Source organism: Panthera pardus, unplaced genomic scaffold, assembly GCF_024362965.1.
Source record: "Panthera pardus isolate Hobbes unplaced genomic scaffold, ASM2436296v1 HiC_scaffold_12, whole genome shotgun sequence".
Lineage (NCBI taxonomy): Eukaryota > Metazoa > Chordata > Mammalia > Carnivora > Felidae > Panthera > Panthera pardus.
The window spans coordinates 10,721,289-10,730,640 of NW_026526677.1; positions in this window are offsets into that span (position 1 = coordinate 10,721,289).

Consider the following 9,352-nt stretch of genomic DNA (forward strand, 5'->3'; position numbering starts at 1 on the left):
AGGTGCCCATCCCCCTTGCCCTCCTAGCCCTCTAGCTCTTGGATTAGAATGGTGTCTGGAAACACACTCGAAGGGGTCCATGGCGGTCACAGGGTCCTCTGGTGATTGGTGACAACAGTGTGTCACCCAGAAGTCCTGGCCTGGGGGCTCCAGGCTCTCAGGTGTGATAGGATGGGGTTTAGACTCTTCATGCATTGCACTGCCCACTCTTCTTTACTCCTGGTAGAAAAGAAATGCCTGAGCATCATTATTGATTGAAGTCCTTTGAGGAGAAGATACCACGTTAGCAAGAGAAAGGTTGTGGGTCCTCTCCTCGATGCGTCAGTTGCAAATCATCCTGGAGTCTGTAAGGAACCCTGCCGCCCTCTTGCGTGGCACCAGGAATATAGTTTCCAGCATCTTGACCTTGTCCCTGCTCGTAGACTAGAGCCAGGGCTCTGGAGGAGGGTAGAGATGAAGGGGCGCCTCCCACAGCTGACTGTCGATGGGGTGAAAGGCACATGCGGGGGCCCTGTTAGTCCATAGGGCTTCTTTGTGCCAATGGGGAAAGATACCTCTTGTCAAGGAAGAGTCGTGCTTTAAATTAGCATGTATGTCTTGCACATCGGATAGCTCGCCCTTTGGGGTGGGGGTGGGGCATGATTCCAGAGCTCCAGCAGGCGGCGTGTGTGTCCATTTCCCTCTTCCACTCATCCCCCCACGAGTGCTGGCCGCAGTGTGCGCACCCCCTGCTGCTCCCTCTGCTTCTTGGGGGTGACAGCGTGCCTGGGGAAGGGGCCGGAGCTGGACCTCCAAGCGCTCCGTGGCCGAGGCACCACTTTAGCAGTGATCTCTATGGTGCGTACACACCAGGAGCTCGGGGGCAAATGCACCCTGCAGTTCGCCAAGGTCAAAAGATGCCTAGAGCCCAGGGGACATTATTTATGAATTAAAAAAAAACCCCAAAGACATCAATAACAAACAGAAATGAAGCTGAGGAATAAAGAAGGGAGAAAATGGTTGTTCGTCTGGGCCCAGCAATGGTGTTAAGGCCATGGGCACAGAGGTTTCAGGGAGAAGGGGAGATTTCTGCCGCAATGGCTCCTCCTTGGTGCTGAAATGGGCATCCTGTGTCATCTATTGCTGGACAAAATGAGCTACACCTTCGGGGTGTTTTACCACTGGAGCGTCATTGGGGAAGGAAGGGCTGGCAGGGCCTGTAATGTTGGCCAGGCCAGTGGTAGGGTTGTTGGCTGGGTTGGCACTGAATATGGTTGGAATCGTCTGAAAGGCAAGGATCTGAGGCCATCACCTTCCTCTGGTGTAAATTGTAAAAATGGCCACAAATTCTTCCCTTCCCTGTTTCCGTGTCTTTGGGTGGACCTTCCCTCCTGGATGCTGGGCTTGGACACGTAACCTTCTTTGGCCAACGGAACAGTGGTGAAAGTGTGATGCAAGCAGAGACCTGGAAAGCGTTTGCGTGTTGGGGCTCGTTCCGTCTTGTTGCTCCTTGGACTACTGAGGCTGCCTTGTAAAGAAACCCCGGGCTCGCCTGCTGGACAAGGAGAGACAAGCGGACCAGTTGTCCCTGTTGACAGACAAGCTTTCCAACCGCCAGACCTGCAAGTAAGACCATCTGAGATCCTCTAGCCACCGGCTAGTCATGGAGCTCACAGTAGGGATCAGCTGGGCTGGCCCAGGCCAGAGATCGGCCCAACAGACCCAGAGAATCATGAGCCACATAAGTTTTGGGGTTGTTTGGCAGGTAGCAAGGGCCAACTGACAGAGAAGTTGGTAGCTGGAAGTGGGGTAACAAAAATTGAATGCACGCATTGTCTTCGGGACTAGGTGGCAAGAGGGGTCTGGAGAAGCAGCGAGAGCCCTGCCGTGGAAGGCTGGATCCACGGTTACCCACGGTAGGCAGCGGTGGAACACTGTCCCGTTTTGGAAGACAGGAAATGCACGTGACGGCGTTTGGATTTGGCTGAGGAGACCATCAGGCAGAACATTGGGAACGTCAGCCGGTTGCTCCCGGAGGCGTATGACCAGGTACTGCAAGAAAGGGATCAGGGGCGCCTGGGTGGCTCGGTCGGTTAAGCGTCCGACTTCGGCTCAGGTCACGATCTCGCGGTCCGTGAGTTCGAGCCCCGCGTCGGGCTCTGTGCTGACAGCTCGGAGCCTGGAGCCTGCTTCCGATTCTGTGTCTCCCTCTCTCTCTGCCCCTCCCCTGTTCATGCTCTGTCTCTCTCTGTCTCAAAAATAAATAAATGTTAAAAAAAAAAAATTAAAAAAAAAAAAAAAAAAAGAAAGGGATCAGACGGAGAATTATTCGGTTTGCAAGTGGCAGTTACAGGGATATAGAGGGCCTGGAATTTGGTGGGTCAGGAAATCACATCATCTCTTGTTTGCTGGGTCCCCAATGTAGAAATGATACGCTAAGTAAAACTAGGCCTGAGAACAAAGATCACATCAAGGAGGGGTCCATACAGCTGTCGTTAGGGTCTTTGGAAGACTTGCACAGTGGCAGTGGGCCCCTTCAGCTAGACTCAGAAGCTTCTAAGAATCTTGGGTGCACGGACTGACAAAACCAAGTCCCCAAACAGATGTGGGTAGATCTTTAAAAGAGAATGGTTTTTTTTTTTTTTACATGTATTTATTTTTGAGAGACAGAGAGCAGGCAGGGGAGGGGCAGAGAGAGAGGGAGACGCAGAATCCCAAGCAGGCTTCAGGCTCCGAGCTGTCACCACAGAGCCGGATGCGGGGCTCGAACCCACAAGCTGTGAGATCTCGACCTGAGCCACAGTCGGGTGCGAAACTGACTGAGCCACCCAGGTGCCCTGATGTGGGTAGATCTTAAAGAGAGGCGTGTCTAGGGGCGCCCGGGTGGCTTACTCAGTTAAGTGTCTGACTTTGGCTCAGGTCATGATCTCGCGGTTCATGAGTTCGAGCCCCACGTCGGGCTCCGTGCTGACAGCTCCGAGCCTGGAGCCTGCTTTGGGTTCTGTGTCTCCCTCTGTCTCTGCCCCTCCCCTGCTCATGCTCTCTCTCTCTCTCTCAAAAATAAACATTAAAACAATTAGAAACAGGAAAAGAAAAGGATTCTAATAAAGAGCATATGGCCACGTGGGAAAAACCCAGAAGACTTGGCGAGTGTGGTGTCCTGAACGCCAAGGGAAGAGAGGCTCGAGAAAGGAGGGCGTGGCCGAGGGAATGAAATGCTGCTAATAAGTCAGGGAGGCTTAGGGCTGAGAACCTGCTTCAGATTTAGCCATGTGGGCATCACAGGGATTTTGACAAGAGAGGCTTTTGGTGAAGAGACGGAAAACCCCGACTAGAGTCAGTTCGTGAGGGACGGGAAGGGCATGCAGACATGTTGTTCTGCAGACAACAGAGTTGCAGAAATTGTTCTGAAATCTTCCCCGTAAGGGGAAATGGAGAAACAGGGCAGCGTCTTTAGCTGGCTCTGGCATCAGGAGAGGGTTTCATCTTGCAGAGGGGAGAAATGACATGTCTGGGGGTTGTTGGGGGGGGGGGGGTAATTGAGTAGCTTGTGAAAAGTGATGATGTGGTTAAGAGTGAAAGGGAAGGTGGAAGCAGGTGCCAGGGTGGGGGGGGTGCTGGGACATTTTCTCTGTAATAAATGGAGGGAAGGCAGGCCATGGTTTCAGCGAGGGCTTTGGTCAGGGCTTGTAATTCTCTTCCGAAGGCATTCATTACTTGGTGGAAACGGGAAGCAAGCTCTTTAGGAGAGAAGTGGGGAGGAGGTCTTGGGGTTTGCAGAGAGAAGGTAAGATACAAGGTTGTCGTCTAGAGGTCGGGAGAGTACAGACCAGGGAAGGAAACAGAATTGCTAGACGCGTTTTCAGGCACCAGGGAGGCAGCCGGTTGGGCTGAACCAGGGTAGGGGTTTTGCAGAGCAAACTGGGGTGGGAGGGGCAAGGGACTTGGGAGCTGTTGTAATGGTTGAGCCATGGGGGGAGTCTGAGCTGAGCCACGGGGAGCACGGAGTGGAGATGGTGAGAGGGTGGGAGCCTGATGGGCTGCAGGCCCCGTGGGAGCAGGAACTACAGGGCTTGGCGGTGAGCTGGAAAGCTAGGAGGTGGAGGTGGGCAGTAGTGACCGGGTTCAGGTGTGACCCTGAGAGTGGGTGACTGAGGCAGGGTGGAAGAAGCCATTATCAAGGGGAAGGAGGACTAGTTTCCATTTCTTTTCTGAGTAGGCTTCGCACCCAGTGCGGAGCCCAACGTGGGGCTTGAACTCATGACCCCCAGATCAAGACCCGAGCTGAGATCAAGAGTCGGATGCGTAATGGACTGGGCCTCCCAGACACCCCATAGTTTCCTTGTACTCAGTGGAAAGGGAGGTTGCAGAGAGGTGAGTCTTGCAGACATATTTCTCTTCTCCTCCTCTGCCTTATTGGGTTTGCCCTCATTTGTGTGGGGCTGATGGTTGGTGGAGGAAATCCTCTTTATGGCCATCTGGCTTATTTCCTGCCTGGACGTATTTTGCTGACTAATATTTGCTGAAACCAATCACAGAGTCCCATTAGAGATTGGCGGATGCACCCTGCTGACATTTGTTTACTCCACTCTTTTTATTGCCTCCCATCCCTGGGGGGGGGGGGCTCTGATTATCAAGGGCACAAGAGGATGGGTGGGTCAGAACTAATTCATTCCCACCGTGAGCGGGTAGCTGGGGACCTCATGATTCTAGTACACAAAGGACAGTGACTGTTGTCATCACCATCACCACATGCTTCTCTTCTGTTCCGGGGCCAGCACTGCGGACATGGCAGGATGAGGTGGCCAAAGAGCAACGTCTTTGTAGGCAGGGGACACAGATTCAAATCCACCTCCCCCAGTTACTAGTGGTGTGGGCGTGGGCAAACGACCCTTCCTGAGGTCCAGATTTTCAGATTTCTTGTTCTTAAAACATAGTGCCCCTCTGTATCGTTTGTGAAATGAGATAATGCAGGTGAAAGGGCATGGAGCAGAACAGTTTAGTAGATAGTAAGGACTCGACATCAATTCCTTCTTTTTCAGAAGACTGAGTCTATCCGTAGATATTGTTGGGCACCTACATCCCTGTGCCGTGTTCAGTAGTAGTGGGTGAGGGATACTCTTTGATGGTAAAAGACTTCCGGCAGCCTTTGGACTGGCCCCACGGGGAGTCCTTTATGGAGTTTTATTGGTGTCTTACCTGGGCAAAGTCTAAACTTGTTGTTCCTGCCTTCGTTGCCCTTCCATCTGTCTAGGCTCTCCCTATTGACCCCTGGTCGCTGATTTAGCTTTATGAGACATAAAAAAGGGTACTTGGCAGTGGCCTCACCTGGGCAAGAAGTGGGGAGAAGAGGAGGCCAGAGGGAAGGTGAGGGACTTGGGTGTTCTGGAAGCTTTGGTGGGAAATAGATGGGCTGGGACTGAGTCTTATCCAGCACTCCGATTTCTCAACTCCAAAGGGGAGAGTTATCCTTCTATCTTCCAGGTGATAACTCGGGGAGTGTCTTGCTTGATTTTAGACATAGTTTATTCTTTGGCAAAGCTTCTCAGTGGAGTTGTCTAAGCATGGTATGGGCTGCCTTTGGAGGCACCAGCATGATATATGCCACCATATAAGGGGCTCAAAATCAGAAGGAGCAGTCATTTGAGAAGATGCTATTGGGCAAAGGGTCTCAAACCTGAGTGAGCGTTGGAATCATCTGGCAGGTTTGCTGAAGCACAGACTGCCGGGCCCCACCCTCAGAATTCCTAAGTAAGCATGTCTGGGATAGGGCCAACAGGCTCCCAGGTGATGCTGATATTATACATATGGGGACAATGACAGAGGATATTCAAGCATCAAATGGAGATTATCTTTAAGTTCTTGGTCACCTCTGGAATGCTATGTGCCTATGAGCTTTTGAGGGGAATATTACTGAAATTTGGGTTTTTTCCTGAAACTTTTTCCAGCCTTCCCCATTTCAGTAAATGGCTCTTCACGCAGTTACCTAAGACAGAAACCTTGGCATTGCTCCCAATTTCCCCCTCTGATTCCACTCACCCCCCAGTCCACGAACCCTAGAGATCTCCCCTCCAAGCCATGTCCCAAATCTACCTCTTTGTCTCCACTGTCACTACCTAGCTCAGGCATTCAGCGGATTGTTAATGGGCACCTGTGTCCCCAGGCACTTCCCGGAACTGTGGTTGCGTGCCTACAGCTTCTGTCTGAATTGATTTCACCAGAACAGTCTGATTACCAAGGGCAACAGAAGGTGAGTGGGTCACAGCTAATCCTTTCTCACCATGAGAATAGCTTGGAACATAATGATTCTGGCACACAAAGGATGATCCTCCTCCTCCTCCTCCTCCTTGTCATTATCTATCTCCAGGGTGGGCACATGTTTCTGCAAAGGGTCCAATAGTAAATATTTTAGGCTTTGCAGGTTGTATGGTCTCTGTTGTAGCACGGAAGCAGCCAGTCAACCAATGGGCCTGGCTGGTGTCCCAATAAAACTTTATTTACAAAAACATTTGGTGGGCCAGATCTGGCCTTCCCACAGGCCTTACTTTGCCAGCCCCTGTACTGGACTATCACTAAATCTCCTCTCAGGTCCACCTGCCTCCTTCCTTCACCCTCCTCCTATCCTTTCCCTACAAATCAGGCAGGGTGGTCTTTCAAACTGTAAACCAAATTACATCACTCTCTTGCATAAAGCCACCCCATGGCTTTTAGCCCTAGAATAAAATCCAAAGCCCTCTGTGGCCCCTGCCAGCATTTCCAGCCCCTTCTCGAGACATTCTCCATCTTCTTCACTAGGTTCCAGCTGCACTGGCTTTCTTTCCAGTTCCCTGGATGCTCCAAGCTCTTTTCCGCAGGAGCGGCTTCACACAGCTTCCTCTTCCTGCCTGGAATGGTCTTTACTGCCTTCTCTGTGTGGCTAGTTATTCTTAGCCTTCACATCTCCTCTTTGGAGGGGCCTTCCACGCAGAAATTCTGCCCTCTTCTCCATTTCCAGTAATGCCTATACAAGCACTCTGTTTCCCCATGACTGTCGGCACTCAACTGATCACGTGACTTGCCAGTCCAGCGCTGGGGGCGGGGGGTGTGCTCTCCAGGAGGGCGGGAACTATCTCTGCTCCCTCCAGCACTCGGCATACAATAGGTACTTCGTGTCACTGAATGACTGAGGGAGTGGGTACGTAAGGGATTCTTTCCTGGAAGCAAGAGGATACTCTTCATTCTAGGGAGTGTCTGGTGATAGCTGCTGTGTCCCATGTCTTATCCTGAGCCTGGCAAGACAGCAGGGAGCCGTCGAAGATGTTGGGTCTGCACCCAGGAAGACATCCACGTGAATGCTATAAACTGTGGGCAGTACGAGTCCTGGGAGGGAAACGTCAGGGAAGTATGGGCTGTCTCACGACACAGGGGCTGGGGTCCTGGGAAACAGGTGCCTTTCCTAGACACCCACACAGATACTGACACTGTAATGCATCTTCCGAAGAGCGAGCCCGCTTTCCCAATGGAAGGTCGCAAAGTTCTTAGGGAGGTCGAGAGGGGCTATAAATGTCGCAAGTGTGAATTAGCTACTGTGACACATAGCCACCGTCATATTTTTTCAACTGCAACACAAAAATCAGGCTTTTTTTTTTTTTTCCAGTTAAGATAAAAAACAAAACAAAACAAACCAAACCAACAGCCCTCAAAGTTAAGCCCTGGACGTCATCACTGACAGGTCACATCGCGCACCTCTCCGCTGCTCCCACTCTAGATGCCTGCTTCTCCTTTGGAGGCTTCAGGCTTTAGGAACCTAAGACAGCTTCCCTGGGGAAGTAGCACTTGAACTTACCAGTGGAGGAGATGGGGGCAGGCATATCAACTAGGAAACAGAATGATCTCTTCCATAAGAAATCCCACTTTGGGGGATGATGAGCCCTCAATTCAAGACCTGGCTAGAAAGCAGTGTAAACACTTTATAGAGCTTTTGTGCAGTGATGAGCACATTTGAATCCCGGTCTCACTCGAGAGCTGAATCTCAAGTTCCCAGGAGACAGGCTTGAGTACCTGGGCTGGGAAAAGGGGCCAAGGGCAGTGCCTTATTGGAGAGCAATGCCGGAGGCCCAAGAGGAGAGAGAGGAGCTCACGCAGGAGAATGAGGAGGGCATTTGGAGAAGCTGGAGTGGAACTAGCCTAGTGTTTTAAGGAGAGGGCGGTTTGCTGGGTCAAACCCTACAGAGGTCAAGTAAGATAAGGACAGGAACAAAGCCACTGGAGGGCATCGGTGACTTTGGTGATAGCAAAATTGTCACTGGATGGGGAGTTGGGGGAGAAAGCCAGTGGGGGGAGGTGCCAGCTGAGGAGGCAGAGACGGTGTCTCTGACTGTCATCACCTTGTTTTCCTATGATGTGTCCCTGTTTCTGCAGGGAGCCCTGGACCGGCCATCTGGAGTCTGGGTTCCAGTCCTGTCTGGGCTCCTGGCTGCTCTGATGATGCTAGATGGCCAAGGTCTCTTCCATTTTCTATGCTCCGTTGTTCTAGGGAGGCTGGGAGTGAATGGCATTGTGCAGACGGACCGCTTGTGACATGGTGCAGAGCAAGGATAAACATTTGTTGCCCACAGGAAGCTGTGAGCTGTCACTTCAGGTGGAAGGCCGTCTGGGATGAGGGGTCTAGCTCCCAGCACATTATCAGGGCAGGTGGTGGGATGGGAAAAAGGCTCTGCTCCAACAAGCTCCATAATGATTTCAGCACGTGGCAGGTGGCAGGTGCTACGTATCCTGAGATGCACCAGGTGCTCGAGAAGATTCGATCTCCAAGATGACCCACACTGTAGGAGGTGAGGCTTGTCAGGAGTGTCTAAGTTAACTCACAGGTCGGACAAGTCAGGAAAGAGACTCTGAGGACCGAGTGGGAGATCAAGGTTGAGGGTTTGAGGTCTGTGGAGGGAGCAGGTGTGGGATGAGATAGGGCAGTGAGAGGCAGCAGTAAGGAAGAGGGCAGAAAGAAGGCCAGACTTGCTCTGCTCACCCAGACCTCGAAGAGTAGTCTCACTGGGCCAGTCCCTTTTGGGGAGCCCAATGTACTAACATCTCAGCTTACAGAACAGATGAGTAAAGGGCTGGTCTAGAAGCAGGATATTACATGCCCCGTATTACATTTTGATTGTCCATGATTTCCTGAGACCTGGTCAGTTCTAGCAAATGACAACCCACCCCAGCCTTGGAACCTGACTAGCCGATGGGCATCCCAAGGATCCCTGTCAGAGAAGATGCAGAAGAATTCTGAACAAGCCACTGAGAAGAAACTTTTTAGATAAAGCCAGAGGCTAAATATATTTACAAGAGTAAAATCATGTTCTTACCTTTTCAAAGCCAACTGCCATCATGTATAGTTAAA